Below are 21,052 nucleotides of genomic sequence, written 5' to 3'. Positions count from 1 at the left end.
TCCCACAGTAAAAAAGGCCTTCCTTTCATCTAATATGTGTAGGAAATCATAAATCTAGGCATAGAAGCTTGGAGTGCAAATTTGAAATTCTTTGGATTTGAAGCACATTTTATATGAATACTGACTTACAGATGACTAAAAGATGTTGATGGGCATTTGAGCTGACAAGTTTTGAAAAAGTGCACGGAAATTAAAATTGAAACCACTAAAATTAAAAACTCCTTGCCATTTTCTTTTTCCTCTCCTATTCAAAATTGCATATGTCAGATATCAGTGCTTCATGCAAACCTCTCAGATGCTCTCAGAGAAAAAGCTTTTCTTTCAGACTAAGTTGCGGTTGACGTAGAACACTAGCAGGAGTGAAAGATTTTCTGGGCATCGGGGCAGCCCGTTCTCCTTGGATTTGTGTGCAGAATGCATTTTATCCAAACTGGAAAATAGATCCCAGCTCTGTTCTATTCATCATCCTTACTTCATCAGGCCAGAAGATTCTGTGAAAAGTAGCCTGTGGACCTTGAAGACAGCGCATGTGAACCAGATGAGAGGTGATAGAGAAGTTGAGGGAGAGAAGAAAGAGCATGAGGCTGAAACCAGAAAGTATTTCTCCACGTGATCATGGAAGATTGCAGGAGCCACTTGGTACTATCAAACCAGCCCAACTTGGCACTTGTGCCACCTTGGGTCTGGGAGCCATGTTGCATATCGTGCATTTTAAGGAGCCAGCTGGCCACACCCAGCCATATGCCCCCAAACACAAACCAAGGCCCTTTTCTCTGGCAAACAAAACTCAGCTGCCCTGCTTCTGGATGGCAGATTGCAGGAACCACTTGGTACTATCAAACCAGCCCAACTTGGCACTGGTGCCACCATGGGTCTGGTCACCATCCTGCCTATTGTAGCTTTTCAGGAGCCAGCCGGTCACTCTCAGCCATAGGCCCCCAAACACAAACCTCGGCCCGTTTCCCTGGCAAACAAAAGTAAGCTGCCCCGCTTCTGGATGGCAGATTGCAGGAGCTACTTAGTACTATCAAATCAGCCCGACTTGGCACAGGTGCCACCTTGGATCTGGGAACCATCCTGTGTATCGTGGATTTTCAGGGGCCAGCCGGCCACTCTCAGCCATATGCCCCCAAAAACAAACCACGGACCTTTTCTCTGGCAAACAAAAATCAGCTGCCCCACTTCTGGATGGCAGATTGCAGGAGCCACTTGGGACTATCACACCAGCACAACATGGCACTGCTGCCACCTTGGATCTGGGAACAATCCTGCGTATCGTACATATTCAGGAACCAGCCGAACACTCCCAGCCACAGGCCCCCAAACACAAACAACGGCCCTTTTCTCTGGCAAACAAAACTCAACTGCCCCTCTTCTGGATGGCAAATTGCAGGACGCACTTGGTACTACAAAAAGAGCCCGACTTGGCAGTGGTGCCACCTTGGCTCTGGGAACCATCCTGCGTATCGAGCATTTTAAGGAGCCAGCCGGCAATTCCCAGCCGTATGCCCCAAAAAGAAACCATGGACCTTTTCTCTGGCAAAAAAAACTCAGCTGTCCCGCTTCTGGATGGCAGATTGCAGGAGTTACTTTGAACCATACAACCAGCCTTACTTGGCACTGGTGCCACCTTGGATCTGGGAACCATCCTGCCTATCGTTGATTTTCAGGGGCCAGCCGGCCACTCTCAGCCATAGGCCCCCAAACACAAACCACAGCCCTTTTCTCTAGCAAACAAAATTCAACTGCCCCGCTTCTGGATGGCAAATTGCAGGAGCCACTGGGTACTACAAAAACAGCCTGACTTGGCACTGGTGCCACCTTGCGTCTGGTTACCATGCGGCGTATCGTGCATTTTAAGGAGCCAGGTGGCCACTCCCAGCCATATGCCCCCAAACACAACCCACGGCCCTTTTCTCTGGCAAACAAAACTCAGCTGCCCCGCTTCTGGATGGCAGATTGCAGGAGACACTTGGTACTATCAAACCAGCCCGACTTGGCACTGGTGCCACCTTGGGTCTGGGAACCATCCTGCGTATTGTGGATTGTCAGGAGACAGCCGACCACTCTCGGCCACAGAGCCCAATCAAAAACAAAGGTCCGTTTCCCTGGCAAAAAAAACTCAGCTGCCCCGCTTCTGGATGGGAGATTGCAGGAGGCACTTGACACTGTCAAACGAGCCCCACTTGGCACTGGTGCCACCTTGGGTCTGGGAACCATGCTGCGTATCGTGGATTTTCAGGAGCCAGCCGGCCACTGCCAGCCACAGGCCCCCAAACACAAACCACAGCCTTTTTCTCTGGCAAACAAAACTCAGCTGCCCCGCTTCTGGATGGCAGATTGCAGGAGCCACTTGGTACTATCAAACCAGCCCGACTTGGCACTGGTGCCACCTTGGGTCTGGGAACCATCCTGCCTATCGTGGATTTTAAGGAGCCAGCCGGCTACTCCCAGCCACAGGCCCCCAACAAAAACCACGGCCCTTTTTTCTCGCAAACAAAACTTAGCTGCCTCACTTCTGGATGGCAGATTGCAGGAGCCACTTGGTGTAATCAAACCAGCCCGACTTGGCACTGGTGCCACCTTGGGTCTGGGAACCATCCTGCGTATCGTGGATTCTAAGGAGCCAGCCGGCCACTCCTAGCCACAGGCCCCCAAACAAAATCAACGGCGCTGTTCCCTGGAAAACAAAACACGCCTGCCAACTTTTTGATGGAGTTTGCAGGAGCCACTTGGTACTATCAAACCAGCCCGACTTGGCACTGGTGCCACCTTGGGTCTGGGAACCATCCTGCGTATCGTGGATTCTAAGGAGCCAGCCGGCCACTCCTAGCCACAGGCCCCCAAACAAAAACCTAGGCCTATTTCTCTGGCAAACAAAAGTAAGCTGCCCTGCTTCTGGATGGCAGATTGCAGGAGACACTTGGTACTATCAAACCAGCCCAACTTGGCACTGGTGCCACCTTGGATCTGGGAACCATGCTCTGTATCGTGGATATTCAGGGGCCAGCCGGCCACTCTCAGCCATATGTCCCCAAACAGAAACCTCGGCCCGTTTCTCTGGCAAACAAAACTCAACTGCCCCTCTTCTGGATGGCAAATTGCAGGATGAACTTGATACTAAAACCGCAGGCCGACTTGGTAGTGGTGACACCTTGGGCCTGGGAACCATCATGCGTATCGAGCATTTTAAGGAGCCAGCCGGCCACTCCCAGCAATATGCCCCCAAAAACAATCCACGGAATTTTCCTCTGGCAAACAAAAATCAGCTGCCTCGCTTCTGGATGGCAGATTGCAGGAGCCACTTTGCACCATCAAACCAGCCCGACTTGGCACTGGTGCCACATTGCATCTGGGAACCATGCTGCCTAGCGTGGATTTTCAGGAGCCAGCCGGCCACTCTCAGCTATATGCCCCCAAACAAAACCCACGGCCCGTTTCCCTGGCAAACAAAATTAAGCTGCCCCGCTTCTGGATGGCAGATTGCAGGACGCACTTGGTAGTATCAAACCAGCAAAACTTGGCACTGGTGCCACCTTGGGTCTGGGAACCATCCTGCGTATCGTGGGTTCAAAGGAGCCAGCCGGTCACTCCCAGCCACAGGCCCCCAAATACAAACAATGTCGCTTTTCCCTGGAAAACAAAACTCGCCTGCCAACTTTTTGATGGCAGATTGCAGGACCCACTTGGTACTATCAAACCAGCCCAACTTGGCACTGGTGCCACCATGGGTCTGGTAACCATCCTGCCTATCGTAGCTTTCCAGGAGCCAGCCGGTCACTCCCAGCCATAGGTCCCCAGTCACAAACCTCGGCCCGTTTCCCTGGCAAACAAAAGTAAGCTACCCCGCTTCTGGATGGCAGATTGCAGGAGCCACTTGGTACTATCAAACCAGCCCAACTTGGCACTGGTGCCACCTTGGGTCTGGGAACCATGCTGCGTAACACAGATTCTAAGGCGCCAGTCGGCCACTACGAGCCACAAGCCCCCAAACACAAACAACGGCGCTATTCTCTGGCAAACAAAACTCAACTGCCCCTCTTCTGGATGGCAAATTGCAGGACGCACTTGGTACTATAAAAACAGCCCGACTTGGCACTGGTGCCCCCTTGGGTCTGGGAACCATCCTGCGTATCGATCTTTTTAATGAGACAGCCGGCCACTCCCAGCCATATGCCCCCAAACACAACCCACGGCCCTTTTCTCTGGCAAACAAAACTCAACTGCACCGCTTCTGGATGGCAGATTGCAGGAGCCACTTGGTACTATCAAACCAGCCCGACTTGGCACTGGTGCCACCTTGGGTCTGGGAACCATCCTGCGTATTGTAGGTTGTCAGGAGCCAGCCGAACACTCTCGGCCACAGACCCCAATTAAAAACAACGGCCCGTTTCACAGGCAAACAAAACTCAGCTGCCCCGCTTCTGGATGGGAGATTGCAGGAGCCACTGGGTAATATAAAACCAGCCCTACTTGGCACTGATGCCACCTTGGGTCTGGGAACCATGCTGCGTATCATGGATTTTCAGGAGCCAGCCGGCCACTGCCAGCCACAGGCCCCGAAACACAAACAACAGCCTTTTTGTCTGGCAAACAAAATTCAGCTGCCCCGCTTCTGGATGGCAGATTGCAGGAACCACTTGGTACTAACAAACCAGCCCGACTTGGCACTGGTGCCACCTTGGGTCTGGGAACCATCCTGCGTATCGTGGATTCTAAGGAGCCAGCTGGCCACTCCCAGCCACAGGCCCCAAAACACACACAACGGCGCTTTTCCCTGGAAAACAAAACTCGCCTGCCAACATTTTGATGGCAGATTGCAGGAGCCACTTGGTACTATCAAACCAGCCCAACTTGGCACTGGTGCCACCATGGGTCTGGTCACCATCCTGCCTATCGTAGCTTTTCAGGAGCCAGCCGGTCACTCCCAGCCATAGGCCCCCAGACACAAACCTCGGCCTGTTTCCCTGGCACACAAAAGTAAGCTACCGCACTTCTGGATGGCAGATTGCAGGAGCCACTTTGCACCATCAAACCAGCCCGACTTGGCACTGGTGCCACCTCTGGTCTGGGAACCATGCTGCGTATCGTGGATTCTAAGGAGCCAGCCGGTCACTCCCAGCCATAGGCCCCCAGAAAAAAACCTCGGTCCGTTTCCCTGGCAAACAAAAGTAAGCTTCCCCGCTTCTGGATGGCAGATTGCAGGAGCCACTTGGTGCTATCAAACCAGCCCGACTTGGCACTAGTGCCACCTTGGGTCTGGGAACCATCCTGCGTATCGTGTGTTCTAAGGAGCCAGCCGGCCACTCCCACCCACAGTCCCCCAAACACAAACAACGGCGCTTTTCCCTGGAAAACAAAACTCGCCTGCCAACTTTTTGATGGCAGATTGCAGGAGCCACTTGGTACTATCAAACCAGCCCAACTTGGCACTGGTGCCACCATGGGTCTGGTCACCATCCTGCCTATCGTAGCTTTTCAGGAGCCAGCCGGTCACTCCCAGCCATAGACCCCAGACACAAACCTCGGCCCGTTTCCCTGGCACACAAAGGTAAGCTACCCCGCTTCAGGATGGCAGATTGCAGGAACCACTTGGCACCATCAAACCAGCCCGACGTGGCACTGGTGCCACCTTGGGTCTGGGAACCATCCTGCGTATCGTGTGTTCTAAGGAGCCAGTCGGCCACTCCCACCCACAGTCCCCCAAACACAAACAACGGCGCTTTTCCCTGGAAAACAAAACTCGCCTGCTAACATTTTGATGGCAGATTGCAGGAGCCACTTGGTACTATCAAACCAGCCCAACTTGGCACTGGTGCCACCATGGGTCTGGTCACCATCCTGCCTATCGTAGCTTTTCAGGAGCCAGGCGGTCACTCCCAGCCATAGGCCCCCAGACACAAACCTCGGCCCGTTTCCCTGGCAAACAAAAGTAAGCTGCCCCGCTTCTGCATGGCAGATTGCAGGTGCTATTTAGTACTATCAAACCAGCCCGACCTGGCACTGGTGCCACCTCAGGTCTGGGAACCATCCTGCCCATCGTGGATTTTCAGGGGCCAGACGGCCACTATCAGCCATATGCCCCCAAAAACAAACCACGGCCCTTTTCTCTGGTAAACAAAACTCAACTGCCCCTCTTCTGGATGGCAAATTTTAGGACGCACTTTGTACTACGAAAACCGCCCGACTTGGCACTGGTGCCACCTTGGGTCAGGGAACCATCCTGCCTATCGTAGCTTTTTAAGGAGCCAGCAGGCCACGCCCAGCCATATACCCCCAAAAACAAACCACGGACCATTTCTCTTGGAAACAAAAATCCGCTGCCCCGCGTCAGGATGGCAGATTGCAGGAGCCACTTTGCACCATCAAACCACCCCGACTTGGCACTGGTGCCATCTTGGATCTGGGAACCATCCTGCCTATCGTAGCTTTTCAGGAGCCAGCCGGTTACTCCCAACCATAGGCCCCCAGACAGAAAGCTCTGCCCGTTTCCCTGGCAAACAAAAGTAAGCTACCCCGCTTCTGGATGGCAGATTGCAGGAGCCACTTGGTACTATCAAACCAGCCCAACTTGACACTGGTGCCACTTTGGGTCGGGGAACCATGCTGCGTAACGTAGATTCTAAGGCGCCAGGCGGCCACTCCCAGCCACAGGCCCCCAAATACAAACAACGGCGCTTTTCCCTGGAAAACAAAACTCGCCTGCAAGCTTTTTGATGGCAGATTGCAGGAGCCACTTGGTACTATCAAACCAGCCCAACTTGGCACTGGTGCCACCATGGGTCTGGTCACCATCCTGCCTATCGTAGCTTTTCAGGAGCCAGCCGGTCACTCCCTGCCATAGGCCCCCAGACACAAACCTCGGCCCGTTTCCCTGGCAAACAAAACTAAGTTATCCCGCATGTGGATGGCAGATTGCAGGAGCCACTTTGCACCATCAAACCAGCAAAACTTGGCACTGGTGCCACCTCTGGTCTGGGAACCATCCTCCGTATCGTGGATTCTAAGGAGCCAGCCGGCCACTCCCAGCCACAGGCCCCCAAACAAAAACAACGGCGCTTTTCCCTGGATAACAAACTCGCCTGCCAACTTTTTGATGGCAGATTGCAGGAGCCACTTGGTACTATCAAATCAGCCCAACTTGGCACTGGTGCCACCTTGGGTCTGGTCACCATCCTGCCTATCATAGCTTTTCAGGAGCCAGCCGGTCACTCCCAGCCATAGGCCCCCAGACACAAAGCTCGGCCCGTTTCCCTGGCAAACAAAATTAAGCTACCCCGCTTCTGGATGGCAGATTGCAGGAGTCACTTTGCACCATCAAACTAGCCCGACTTGGCACTGGTGCAACGTCTGGTCTGGGAACCATCCTGCGTATCGTGGATTCTAAGGAGCCAGCCGGCCACTCCCAGCCACAGGCCCCCAAACAAAAACAACGGCGCTTTTCCCTGGAAAACAAAACTCGCCTGCCAACTTTTTGATGGCAGATTACAGGAGCCACTTGGTACTATCAAACCAGCCCAACTTGGCACTGGTGCCACCATGGGTCTGGTCACCATCCTGCCTATCGTAGATTTTCAGGAGCCTGCCGGTCACTCCCAGCCATAGGCCCCCAGACACAAACCTCGGCCCGTTTCCCTAGCAAACAAAAGTAAGCTGCCCCGCTTCTGGATGGCAGATTGCAGGACGCACTTGGTAGTATCAAACCAGACCGACTTGTCACTGGTGCCACCTCTGGTCTGGGAACCATCCTGCGTATCGTTGATTCTAATTAGCCAGCCGGCCACTCCCATCCACAGGCCCCCAAACACAAACAACGGCGCTTTTCCCTGGAAAACAAAACTCGCCTGCCAAATTTTTGATGGCAGATTGCAGGAGCCACTTGGTACTATCAAATCAGCCCAACTTGGCACTGGTGCCACCATGGGTCTGGTCACCATCCTGCCTATCGTAGCTTTTCAGGAGCCAGCCGGTCACCCCCAGCCACAGGCCCCGAGACAAAAACCTCGGCCCGTTTCCCTGGCAAAAAAAAGTAAGCTACCCAGCTTCTGGATGGCAGATTGCAGGACGCACTTGGTAGTATCAAACCAGCCCAACTTGGCACTGGTGCCATCTCACGTCTGGGAACCATCCTGCGTATCGTGGATTCTAAGCAGCCAGCCGGCCACTCCGTGCCACAGGCACCCAAACACAAACAACGGCGCTTTTCCCTGGAAAACAAAACTCGCCTGCCAACTTTTTGATGGCGGATTGCAGGAGCCACTTGGTACTATCAAACCAGCCCAACTTGGCACTGGTGCCACCATGGATATGGTCACCATCCTGCCTATCGTATCTTTTCAGGACCTAGCAGGTCACTCCCAGCCATAGGCGCCCAGACACAAAGCTCGGCCCGTTTCCCTGGCAAACAAAAGTAAGCTGCCCCGCTTCTGGATGGCAGATTGCAGGAACCACTTGGTACTATAAAACCAGCCCGACTTGGCACTGGTGCCACGTCAGGTCTGGGAACCATCCTGCGTATCGTGGATTCTAAGGAGCCAGCCGGCCACTCCCTGCCACAGGCACCCAAACACAAACAACGGCGCTTTTCCCTGGAAAACAAAACTCGCCTGCCAAATTTTGAGGGCAGATTGCAGGAGCCACTTGGTACTATCAAACCAGCCCAACTTGGCACTGGTGCCACCATGGGTCTGGTCACCATCCTGCCTATCGTAGCTTTTCAGGAGCCAGCCGGTCACTCCCAGCCATAGGCCCCCAGACACAAACCTCGGCCCGTTTCCCTGGCAAACAAAAGTAAGCTACCCCGCTTCTGGATGGCAGATTGCAGGACGCACTTGGTAGTATCAAACCAGCCCGACTTGTCACAGGTGTCACCTCTGGTCTGGGAACCATCCTGCGTATCGTGGATTCTAAGCAGCCAGCCGGCCACTCCCAGCCACAGGCCCCCAAACACAAACAACGGCGCTTTTCCCTGGAAAACAAAACTCACCTGCCAAATTTTTGATGGCAGATTGCAGGAGCCACTTGGTACTATCAAACGAGCCCAACTTGGCACTGGTGCCACCATGGGTCTGGTCACCATCCTGCCTATCGTAGCTTTTCAGGAGCCAGCCGGTCACCCCCAGCCATATACCCCGAGACAAAAAGCTCGGCCCGTTTCCCTGGCAAAAAAAAGTAAGCTACCCCGCTTCTGGATGGCAGATTGCAGGACGCACTTGGGAGTATCAAACCAGCCCAACTTGGCACTGGTGCCACCTCAGGTCTGGGAACCATCCTGCGTATCGTGGATTCTAAGGAGCCAGCCGGCCACTCACAGCCATAGGCCCCCAAACAAAAACAACGGCACTTTTCCCTGGAAAACAAAACTTGCCTGCCAACTTTTTGATGGCAGATTGCAGGAGCCACTTGGTACTATCAAACCAGCCCAACTTGGCACTGGTGCCACCTCTGGTCTGGGAACCATGCTGAGTATCGTGGATTCTAAGGAGCCAGCCGGCCACTCCCAGCCACAGGCCCCCAAACACAAACAACGGCGCTTTTCCCTGGAAAACAAAACTCGCCTGCCAAGTTTTTGATGGCAGATTGCAGGAGCCACTTGGTACTATCAAACCAGCCCAACTTGGCACTGGTGCCGTCATGGGTCTGGTCACCATCCTGCCTATCGTAGCTTTTCACGAGCCAGCCGGTCACTTCCAGGCTTAGGCCCCCAGACACAAACCTCGGAGCGTTTCCCTGGCAAACAAAAGTAAGCTGCCCCGCTTCTGGATGGCAGATTGCAGGAACCACTTGGTACTATCAAACCAGCCCAACTTGGCACTGATGCCACCTCAGGTCTGGGAACCATGCTGCGTATCATGGATTTTCAGAAGCCAGCCGGGCACTGCCAGCCACAGGCCCCGAAACACAAACAACAGCCTTTTTCTCTGGCAAACAAAATTCAGCTGCCCCGCTTCTGGATGGCAGATTGCAGGAACCACTTGGTACTAACAAACCAGCCCGACTTGGCACTGGTGCCACCTCAGGTCTGGGAACCATCCGGCGTATCGTGGATTCCAATTAGCAAGCTGGCCACTCCCAGCCACAGGCCCCAAAACACACACAACGGTGCTTTTCCCTGGAAAACAAAACTCGCCTGCCAAACTTTTGATGGCAGATTGCAGGAGCCACTTGGTATTATCAAACCAGCCCAACTTGGCACTGGTGCCACCATGGGTCTGGTCACCATCCTGCCTATCGTAGCTTTTCAGGAGCCAGCCAGCCACCCCCAGCCAGAGGCCCCCAGACAAATATTTCGGCCCGTTTCCCTGGCAAACAAAAGTAAGCTGCCCCGCTTCTGGATGGCAGATTGCAGGAGCCACTTTGCACCATCAAACCAGCCCAACTTGGCACTGGTGCCAACTCAGGTCTGGGAACCATCCTGCGTAACGTGGATTCTAAGCAGCCACCCGGCCTCTCTGAGCCACAGGCCCCCAAACACAAACAACGGCGCTTTTCCCTGGAAAACAAAACTCGCCTGCCAACTTTTTGATGGCAGATTGCAGGAGCCACTTGGTACTATCAAACCAGCCCAACTTGGCACTGGTGCCACCTCTGGTCTGGGAACCATCCTGCCTATCGTAGCTTTTCAGGAGCCAGCCGGTCACTCCCAGCCATAGACCCCCAGACACAAACCTCGGCCCGTTTCCCTGGAAAACAAAAGTAAGTTACCCCGATTCTGGATGGCAGATTGCAGGAGCCACTTGGTACTATCAAATCAGCCCAACTTGGCACTGGTGCCACCATGGGTCTGGTAAACATCCTGCCTATCGTAGCTTTTCAGGAGCCAGCCGGTCACTCCCTGCCATAGGCCCCGAGACACAAACCTCGGCCCGTTTCCCTGGCAAACAAAAGTAAGCTGCCCCGCTTCTGGATGGCAGATTGCAGGAGCCACTTGGTACTATCAAACCAGCCCGACTTGGCACTGGTGCCACCTCTGGTCTGGGAACCATGCTGGGTAACGTAGATTCTACGAGGACAGGCGGCCACTCCCAGCCACAGGCCTCTAAATAAAAACAACGGCGCTTTTCCCTGGAAAACAAAACTCGCCTGCCAACTTCTTGATGGCAGATTGCAGGAGCCACTTGGTACTATCAAACCAGCCCAACTTGGCACTGGTGCCACCATGGGTCTGGTCACCATCCTGCCTATCGTAGCTTTTCAGGAGCCAGCCGCTCACTCCCAGCCATAGGCCCCCAGACAAATACCTCGGCACGTTTCCCTGGCAAACAAAAGTAGGCTGCCCCGCTTCTGGATGGCAAATTGCAGGACGCACTTGGTACTACGAAAACAGCCCGACTTGGCACTGATGCCACCTTGGGTCAGGGAACAATCCTGCGTATAGAGCTTTTTAAGGAGCCAGCCGGCCACGTCCAGTCATATACCCCCAAAAAAAAACCACGGAACTTTTATCCAGCAAACAAAAATCCGCTGCCCCGCGTCTGGATGGCAGATTGCAGGAGCTATTTAGTATTATCAAACCAGCCCGACTTGGCACTGGTGGCACCATGAGTCTGGTAACCATCCTGCCTATCGTAGCTTTTCAGTAGTCAGCCGGTCACTCCCAGCCATAGGCCCCCAGACAAATACCTCGGCCCGTTTCCCTGGGAAACAAAAGTAAGCTGTCCCGCTTCTGGATGGCAGATTGCAGGAGCCACTTGGTACTATCAAACCAGCCCAACTTGTTCCCAGACCCAAGGTGGCACCAGTGCCAAGTGGGGCTGGTTTGATGGTGCAACGTGGCTCCTGCAATCTGCCATCCAAAAGCGGGGCAGCTTACTTTTGTTTGCCAGGGAAACGGGCCGAGGTTTGTGTCTGGGGGTCTATGGCTGGGAGTGACCGGCTGGCTCCTGAAAAGCTACGATAGGCAGGATGGTTCCCAGACAAGAGGTGCCACCAGTGCCAAGTTGGGCTGGTTTGATAGTACCAAGTGGCTCCTGCAATCTGCCATCAAAAAGTTGGCAGGCGAGTTTTGTTTTCCAGGGAAAAGCGCCGTAGTTTTTGTTTGGGGGCCTGTGGCTCAGAGTGGCCGGGTGGCTTCTTAGAATCCACGATACGCAGGATGGTTCCTAGACCCAAGGTGGCACCAGTGCCAAGTCGGGCTGGTTTGACACAACCAAGTGGCTCCTGCAATCTGCCATCCAGAATCGGGGCAGCTTAATTTTGTTTGCCAGGGAAACGGTCCGAGGTTTGTGTCTGGGAGCCTATGGCTGGGAGTGACCGGCTGGCTCCTGAAATGCTACAATAGGCAGGATGGTTCCCAGACCCATAGTGGCACCAGTGCCAAGTTGGGATGATTTGATAGTACCAAGTGGCTCCTGCAATCTGCCATCAAAAAGTTGGCAGGCGAATTTTGTTTTCCAGGGAAAAGCGCCGTTGTTTGTGTTTGGGGGCCTGTGGCTGGGAGTGGCCGGCTGGCTCCTTAGAATCCACGATATGCAGGATTGTTCCCAGACCCAAGGTGGCACCAGTGCCAAGTCGGGCTGGTTTGATGGTGCAAAGTGGCTCCGACAATCTGCCATCCAGACGCGGGGCAGCGGATTTTTGTTTCCAAGAGAAATGGTCCGTGGTTTGTTTTTGGGGGTTTATGGCTGGGCGTGGCCGGCTGGCTCCTTAAAAAGCTCGATATGCAGGATGGTTCCCTGACACAAGGTGGCACCAGTGCCACGTCGGGCGGTTTTCGTAGTACAAAGTGCGTCCTAAAATTTGCCATCCAGAAGAGGGGCAGTTGAGTTTTGTTTGCCAGAGAAAAGGGCCGTGGTTTGTTTTTGGGGGCATATGGCTGAGAGTGGCCGGCTGGCTCCTGAAAAGCTACGATAGGCAGGATGTTTACCAGACCCATGGTGGCACCAGTGCCAAGTTGGGCTGATTTGATAGTACCAAGTGGCTCCTGCAATCTGCCATCCAGAATCGGAGTAGCTTACTTTTGTTTTCCAGGGAAACGGGCCGAGGTTTGTGTCTGGGGGTCTATGGTTGGGAGTGGCCGGCTGGCTCCTTAGAAACCACGATACGCAGCATGGTTCCCAGACAAGAGGTGCCACCAGTGCCAAGTTGGGCTGGTTTGATACTACCAAGTGGCTGCTGCAATCTGCCATCCAGAAGCGGGGCAGCTTACTTTTGTTTGCCAGGGAAACGGACCGTTGTTTGTGTTTGGGGGCCTATGGCTGGGAATGACCGGCTGGCTCCATAAAATCCACGATACGCAGGATGGTTCCCAGACCCAAGGTGGCACCAGTGCCAAGTCGGGCTGGTTTGATAGTACCAAGTGGCTCCTGCAATCTGCCATCCAGAAGCGGGGCAGCTTACTTTTGTTTGCCAGGGAAACGGGCCGAGGTTTGTGTCTCGGGGCCTATGGCAGGGAGTGACAGGCTGGCTCCTGAAAAGCTACGATAGGCAGGATGGTGACCAGACCCATGGTGGCACCAGTGCCAAGTTGGGCTGGTTTGATAGTAACAAGTGGTTCCTGCAATCTGCCATCAAAATGTTGGCAGGCGAGTTTTGTTTTCCAGGGAAAAGCGCCGTTGTTTTTGTTTGGGGGCCTGTGGCTGGGAGTGGCCGGCTGGATGCTTAGAATCCACGATACGCAGGATGGTTCCCAGACCAGAGGTGGCACCAGTGCCAAGTCGGGCTGGTTTGATACTACCTAGTGGATCCTGCAATCTGCCATCCAGAAGCGGGACAGCTTACTTTTTTTTGTCAGGGAAACCGGCTGAGCTTTGTGTCACGGGGCCTATTGCTGGGAGTGACCGTCTAGATCCTGAAAAGGTACGATAGGCAGGATGGTGACCAGACCCATGGTGGCACCAGTGCCAAGTTGGGCTGGTTTGATAGTACCAAGTGGCTCCTGCAATCTGCCATCAAAAAGTTGGCAGGCGAGTTTGTTATCCAGGGAAAAGCGCCGTTGTTTGTGTTTGGGGGCCTGTGGCTGGGAGTGGCCGGCTGGCTCCTTAGAATCCACGATCGGGAGGATGGTTCCCAGACCTGAGGTGGCACCAGTGCCAAGTCGGGCTAGTTTGATGGTGCAAAGTGGCTCCTGCAATCTGCCATCCAGAAGCGGGGCAGCTTACTTTTGTTTGCCAGGGAAACGGGCCGAGCTTTGTGTCTGGGGGCCTATGGCTGGGAGTGACCGGCTGGCTCCTGAAAAGCTACGATAGGCAGGATGGTGACCAGACCCATGGTGGCACCAGTGCCAAGTTGGGCTGGTTTGATAGTACCAAGTGGCTCCTGCAATCTGCCATCAAAAAGTTGGCAGGCGAGTTTTGTTTTCCAGGGAAAAGCGCCGTTGTTTTTGTTTGGGGGCCTGTGGCTGGGAGTGGCCGGCTGGCTCCTTAGAATCCACGATACGCAGGATGGTTCCCAGACCAGAGGTGGCACCAGTGCCAAGTCGGGCTGGTTTGATAGTACCAAGTGCGTACTGCAATCTGCCATCCAGAAGCGGGGCAGCTTACTTTTGTTTGCCAGGGAAACGGGCCGAGGTTTGTGTCTGGGGGCCTATGGCTGGGAGTGACCGGCTGGCTCCTGAAAAGCTACGATAGGCAGGATGGTGACCAGACCCATGGTGGCACCACTGTCAAGTTGGGCTGGTTTGATAGTACCAAGTGGCTCCGGCAATCTGCCATCAAAATTTGGCAGGCGAGTTTTGTTTTCCAGTGAATAGCGACCTTGTTTGTGTTTGGGGGCCTATGGCAGGGAGTGACCGGCTGGCTAATTAGAATCCATGATACGCAGCGTGGTTCCCAAACCTGAGGTGGCACCAGTGCCAAGTCGGGCTAGTTTGATGGTGCAAAGTGGCTCCTGCAATCTGCCATCCAGAAGCGGGGCAGCTTACTTATGTTTGCCAGGGAAACGGGCCGAGGTTTGTGTCTGGGGGCCTATGGCTGGGAGTGACCGGCTGGCTCCTGAAAAGCTACGATAGGCAGGATGGTGACCAGACCCATGGCGGCACCAGTGCCAAGTTGGGCTGGTTTGATAGTACCAAGTGGCTCCTGCAATCTGCCATCAAAAAGTTGGCAGGCGAGTTTTGTTTTCCAGGGAAAAGCGCCGTTGTTTTTGTTTGGGGGCCTGTGGCTGGGAGTGGCCGGCTGGCTCCTTAGAATCCACGATACGCAGGATGGTTCCCAGACCAGAGGTGGCACCAGTGCCAAGTCGGGCTGGTTTGATAGTACCAAGTGCGTACTGCAATCTGCCATCCAGAAGCGGGGCAGCTTACTTTTGTTTGCCAGGGAAACGGGCCGAGGTTTGTGTCTGGGGGCCTATGGCTGGGAGTGACCGGCTGGCTCCTGAAAAGCTACGATAGGCAGGATGGTGACCAGACCCATGGTGGCACCAGTGCCAAGTTGGGCTGGTTTGATAGTACCAAGTGGCTCCGGCAATCTGCCATCAAAATGTTGGCAGGCGAGTTTTGTTTTCCAGCGAATAGCGCCCTTGTTTGTGTTTGGGGGCCTATGGCAGGGAGTGACCGGCTGGCTAATTAGAATCCACGATACGCAGCATGGTTCCCAGACCTGAGGTGGCACCAGTGCCAAGTCGGGCTAGTTTGATGGTGCAACGTGGCTCCTGCAATCTGCCATCCAGAAGCGGGGCAGCTTACTTTTGTTTGCCAGGGAAACGGGCCGAGGTTTGTGTCTGGGGGCCTATGGCTGGGAGTGACCGGCTGGCTCCTGAAAAGCTACGATAGGCAGGATGGTGACCAGACCCATGGTGGCACCAGTGCCAAGTTGGCCTGGTTTGATAGTACCAAGTGGCTCCTGCAATCTGCCATCAAAAAGTTGGCAGGCGAGTTTTGTTTTCCAGGGAAAAGCGCCGTTGTTTGTGTTTGGGGGCCTGTGGCTGGGAGTGGCCGGCTGGCTGCTTAGAATCCACGATACGCAGGATGGTTCCCAGACCAGAGGTGGCACCAGTGCCAAGTCGGGCTGGTTTGATACTACCTAGTGGATCCTGCAATCTGCCATCCAGAAGCGGGACAGCTTACTTTTGTTTGCCAGGGAAACGGGTAGAGCTTTGTGTCTGGGGGCCTATGGCTGGGAGTGACCGTCTAGGTCCTGAAAAGCTACGATAGGCAGGATGGTGACCAGACCCATGGTGGCACCAGTGCCAAGTTGGGCTGGTTTGATAGTACCAAGTGGCTCCTGCAATCTGCCATCAAAAAGTTGGCAGGCGAGTTTTGTTTTCCAGGGAAAAGCGCCGTTGTTTTTGTTTGGGGCCTGTGGCTGGGAGTGGCCGGCTGGCTCCTTAGAATCCACGATACGCAGGATGGTTCCCAGACCAGAGGTGGCACCAGTGCCAAGTCGGGCTGGTTTGATAGTACCAAGTGCGTACTGCAATCTGCCATCCAGAAGCGGGGCAGCTTACTTTTGTTTGCCAGGGAAACGGGCCGAGGTTTGTGTCTGGGGGCCTATGGCTGGGAGTGACCGGCTGGCTCCTGAAAAGCTACGATAGGCAGGATGGTGACCAGACCCATGGTGGCACCAGTGCCAAGTTGGGCTGGTTTGATAGTACCAAGTGGCTCCGGCAATCTGCCATCAAAAAGTTGGCAGGCGAGTTTTGTTTTCCAGCGAATAGCGCCCTTGTTTGTGTTTGGGGGCCTATGGCAGGGAGTGACCGGCTGGCTAATTAGAATCCACGATACGCAGCATGGTTCCCAGACCTGAGGTGGCACCAGTGCCAAGTCGGGCTAGTTTGATGGTGCAAAGTGGCTCCTGCAATCTGCCATCCAGAAGCGGGGCAGCTTACTTTTGTTTGCCAGGGAAACGGGCCGAGGTTTGTGTCTGGGGGCCTATGGCTGGGAGTGACCGGCTGGCTCCTGAAAAGCTACGATAGGCAGGATGGTGACCAGACCCATGGTGGCACCAGTGCCAAGTTGGGCTGGTTTGATAGTACCAAGTGGCTCCTGCAATCTGCCATCAAAAAGTTGGCAGGCGAGTTTTGTTTTCCAGGGAAAAGTGCCGTTGTTTGTGTTTGGGGGCCTGTGGCTGGGAGTGGCCGGCTGGCTGCTTAGAATCCACGATACGCAGGATGGTTCCCAGACCAGAGGTGGCACCAGTGCCAAGTCGGGCCAGTTTGATACTACCAAGTGGATCCTGCAATCTGCCATCCAGAAGCGGGACAGCTTACTTTTGTTTGCCAGGGAAACGGGCAGAGCTTTGTGTCTGGGGGCCTATGGCTGGGAGTGACCGTCTAGGTCCTGAAAAGCTACGATAGGCAGGATGGTGACCAGACCCATGGTGGCACCAGTGCCAAGTTGGGCTGGTTTGATAGTACCAAGTGGCTCCTGCAATCTGCCATCAAAATGTTGGCAGGCGAGTTTTGTTTTCCAGGGAAAAGCGCCGTTGTTTGTGTTTGGGGGCCTGTGGCTGGGAGTGGCCAGCTTCTAATTGGAATCCACGATACGCCGGATGGTTCCCAGACCTGAGGTGGCACCAGTGACAAGTCGGGCCAGTTTGATGGTGCAAAGTGGCTCCTGCAATCTGCCATCCAGAAGCGGGGCAGCTTACTTTTGTTTTCCAGGGAAAAGGGCCGAGGTTTTCTCTGGGGGCCTATGGCTGGGAGTGACCGGCTGGCGCCTGAACAGCTACGATAGGCAGGATGGTTCCAAGACCCATGGTGGCACCAGTGCCATGTTGGGCTGATTTGATAGTACCAAGTGGCTCCTGCAATCTGCCATCAAAAAGTTGGCAGGCGAGTTTTGTTTTCCAGGGAAAAGCGCCGTTGTTTGTGTTTGGGGGCCTGTGGCTGGGAGTGGCCAGCTTGCTAATTGGAATCCACGATACGCAGGATGGTTCCCAGACCAGAGGTGGCACCAGTGCCAAGTCGGGCTGGTTTGATAGTACCAAGTGCGTCCTGCAATCTGCCATCCACAAGCGGCGCCGCTTAGTTTTGTTTGCCACGGAAACGGGCCGAGGTTTGTGTCTGGGGGCCTATGGCTGGGAGTGACCGGCTAGGTCCTGAAAATCTACGATAGGCAGGATGGTGACCAGACCCATGGTGGCACCAGTGCCAAGTTGGGCTGGTTTGATAGTACCAAGTTGCTCCGGCAATCTGCCATCAAAATTTGGCAGGCGAGTTTTGTTTTCCAGGGAAAAGCGCCGCTGTTTGTGTTTGAGGGCCTGTGGCTGGGAGTGTCCGGCTGGCTCCTTAGAATCCACGATACGCAGGATGGTTCCCAGACCTGAGGTGGCACCAGTGCCAAGTCGGGCTAGTTTGATGGTGCAAAGTGGCTCCTGCAATCTGCCATCCAGAAGCGGGGCAGCTTACTTTTTTTTGCCAGGGAAACGGGCCGAGGTTTGTGTCTGGGGTCTATGGCTGGGAGTGACCGGCTGGCTCCTGAAAAGCTACGATAGGCAGGATGGTGACCAGACCCATGGTGGCACCAGTGCCAAGTTGGGCTGGTTTGATAGTACCAAGTGGCTCCGGCAATCTGCCATCAAAAAGTTGGCAGGCGAGTTTTGTTTTCCAGGGAAAAGCGCCGATGTTTGTGTTTGGGGGCCTGTGGCTGGGAGTGGCCGGCTGGCTCCTTAGAATCCACGATACGCAGGATGGTTCCCAGACCTGAGGTAGCACCAGTGCCAAGTCGGGCTGGTTTGATAGTACCAAGTGCGTCCTGCAATCTGCCATCCAGAAGCGGGGCAGCTTACTTTTGTTTGCCAGGGAAACGGGCCGAGGTTTGTGTCTGGGGGCTATGGCTGGGAGTGACCGGCTGGCTCCTGAAAAGCTACGATAGGCAGGATGGTGACCAGACCCATGGTGGCACCAGTGCCAAGTTGGGCTGGTTTGATAGTACCAAGTGGCTCCTGCAATCTGCCATCAAAAGTTGGCAGGCGAGTTTTGTTTTCCAGGGAAAAGCGCCGTTGTTTGTGTCTGCGGGCCTGTGGCTGGAGTGGCCGGCTGGCTCCTTTAAACACACGATACGCCGGATGGTTCCCAGACCCAAGTTGGCACCAGTGCCAAGTTGGGCTGGTTTGATAGTACCAAGTGGTTCCTGCAATCTGCAATCAAAATGTTGGCAGGCGAGTTTTGTTTTCCAGGGAAAAGCGCCGATGTTTTTTTTTGGGGGCCTGTGGCTGGGAGTGGCCGGCTGGCTCCTTAGAATCCAAGATACGCAGCATGGTTCCCAGACCAGAGGTGGCACCAGTACCAAGTCGGGCTGGTTTGATAATAACAAGTGGATCCTGAAATCTGCCATCCAGAAGCGGGGCAGCTTACTTTTGTTTGCCAGGGAAACGGGCCGAGCTTTGTGTCTGGGGGCCTATGGCTGGGAGTGACCGGCTGGCTCCTGAAAAGCTACGATAGGCAGGATGGTGACCAGACCCATGGTGTCAGCAGTGCCAAGTTGGGCTGGTTTGATAGTACCAAGTGGCTCCTGCAATCTGCCATCAAAAAGTTGGCAGGCGAGTTTTGTTTTCCAGGGAAAAGCGCCGTTGTTTGTGTTTGGGGGCCTGTGGCTGGGAGTGGCCGTCTTGCTAATTGGAATCCACGATACGCAGGAGGGTTCCCAGACCTGAGGTGGCACCAGTGACAAGTCGGGCCAGTTTGATGGTGCAAAGTGGCTCCTGCAATCTGCCATCCAGAAGCGGGGCAGCTTACTTTTGTTTGCCAGGGAAACGGGCCGAGGTTTGTGTCTGGGTTCCTATGGCTGGGAGTGACCGGCTGGCACCTGAAAAGCTACGATAGGCAGGATGGTGACCAGATCCATGGTGGCACCAGTGCCAAGTTGGGCTGATTTGATAGTACCAAGTGGCTCCTGCAATCTGCCATCAAAATTTGGCAGGCAAGTTTTGTTTTCCAGGGAAAAGCGCCGTTGTTTGTATTTGGGGGCCTGTGGCTGGGAGTGGCCCGCTGGCTCCTTAGAATCCACGATACGCAGGATGGTTCCCAGACCCAAGGTGGCACCATTTCCAAGTTGGGCTGGTTTGATAGTACCAAGTGCGTACTGCAATCTGCCATCCAGAAGCGGGGCAGCTTACTTTTGTTTGCCAGGGAAACGGGCCGAGGTTTTTGTCTGGGGGCCTATGGCTGGGAGTGACCGGCTGGCTCCTGAAAAGCTACGATAGGCAGGATGGTGACCAGACCCATGGTGGCACCAGTGCCAAGTTGGGCTGATTTGATAGTACCAAGTGGCTCCTGCAATCTGCCATCAAAAAGTTGGCAGGCGAGTTTTGTTTTCCAGGGAAAAGCGCCGTTGTTTGTGTTTGGGGGCCTGTGGCTGGGAATGGCCAGCTGGCTCCTTAGAATCCACGATACGCAGGATGGTTCCCAGACCCAAGGTGGCACCAGTGCCAAGTTGGGCTGGTTTGATAGTACCAAGTGTCTCCTGCAATCTGCCATCCAGAAGCAGGGCAGCTTACTTTTGTTTGCCAGAGAAATAGGCCTAGGTTTTTGTTTGGGGGCCTGTGGCTAGGAGTGGCCGGCTGGCTCCTAAGAATCCACGATACGCAGGATGTTTCCCAGACCCAAAGTGGCACCAGTGCCAAGTCGGGCTGGTTTGATAGTACCAAGTGGCTCCTGCAAACTCCATCAAAAAGTTGGCAGGCGTGTTTTGTTTTCCAGGGAACAGCGCCGTTGATTTTGTTTGGGGGCCTGTGGCTGGGAGTGGCCGGCTGGCTCCTTAGAATCCACGATACGCAGGATGGTTCCCAGACCCAAGGTGGCACCAGTGCCAAGTCGGGCTGGTTTGATTACACCAAGTGGCTCCTGCAATCTGCCATCCAGAAGTGAGGCAGCTAAGTTTTGTTTGCGAGAAAAAAGGGCCGTGGTTTTTTTTGGGGGCCTGTGGCTGGGAGTAGCCGGCTGGCTCCTTAAAATCCACGATAGGCAGGATGGTTCCCAGACCCAAGGTGGCACCAGTGCCAAGTCGGGCTGGTTTGATAGTACCAAGTGGCTCCTGCAATCTGCCATCCAGAAGCGGGGCAGCTGAGTTTTGTTTGCCAGAGAAAAAGGCTGTGGTTTGTGTTTGGGGGCCTGTGGCTGGCAGTGGCCGGCTGGCTCCTGAAAATCCACGATACGCAGCATGGTTCCCAGACCC

The sequence above is a fragment of the Melospiza melodia genome, chromosome 1 (genome assembly GCF_035770615.1).
Source record: "Melospiza melodia melodia isolate bMelMel2 chromosome 1, bMelMel2.pri, whole genome shotgun sequence".
Taxonomy (NCBI): Eukaryota; Metazoa; Chordata; class Aves; order Passeriformes; family Passerellidae; genus Melospiza; species Melospiza melodia.
The sequence above is the reverse complement of the archived record's forward strand: the minus strand, read 5'-3'. Positions refer to the sequence as shown.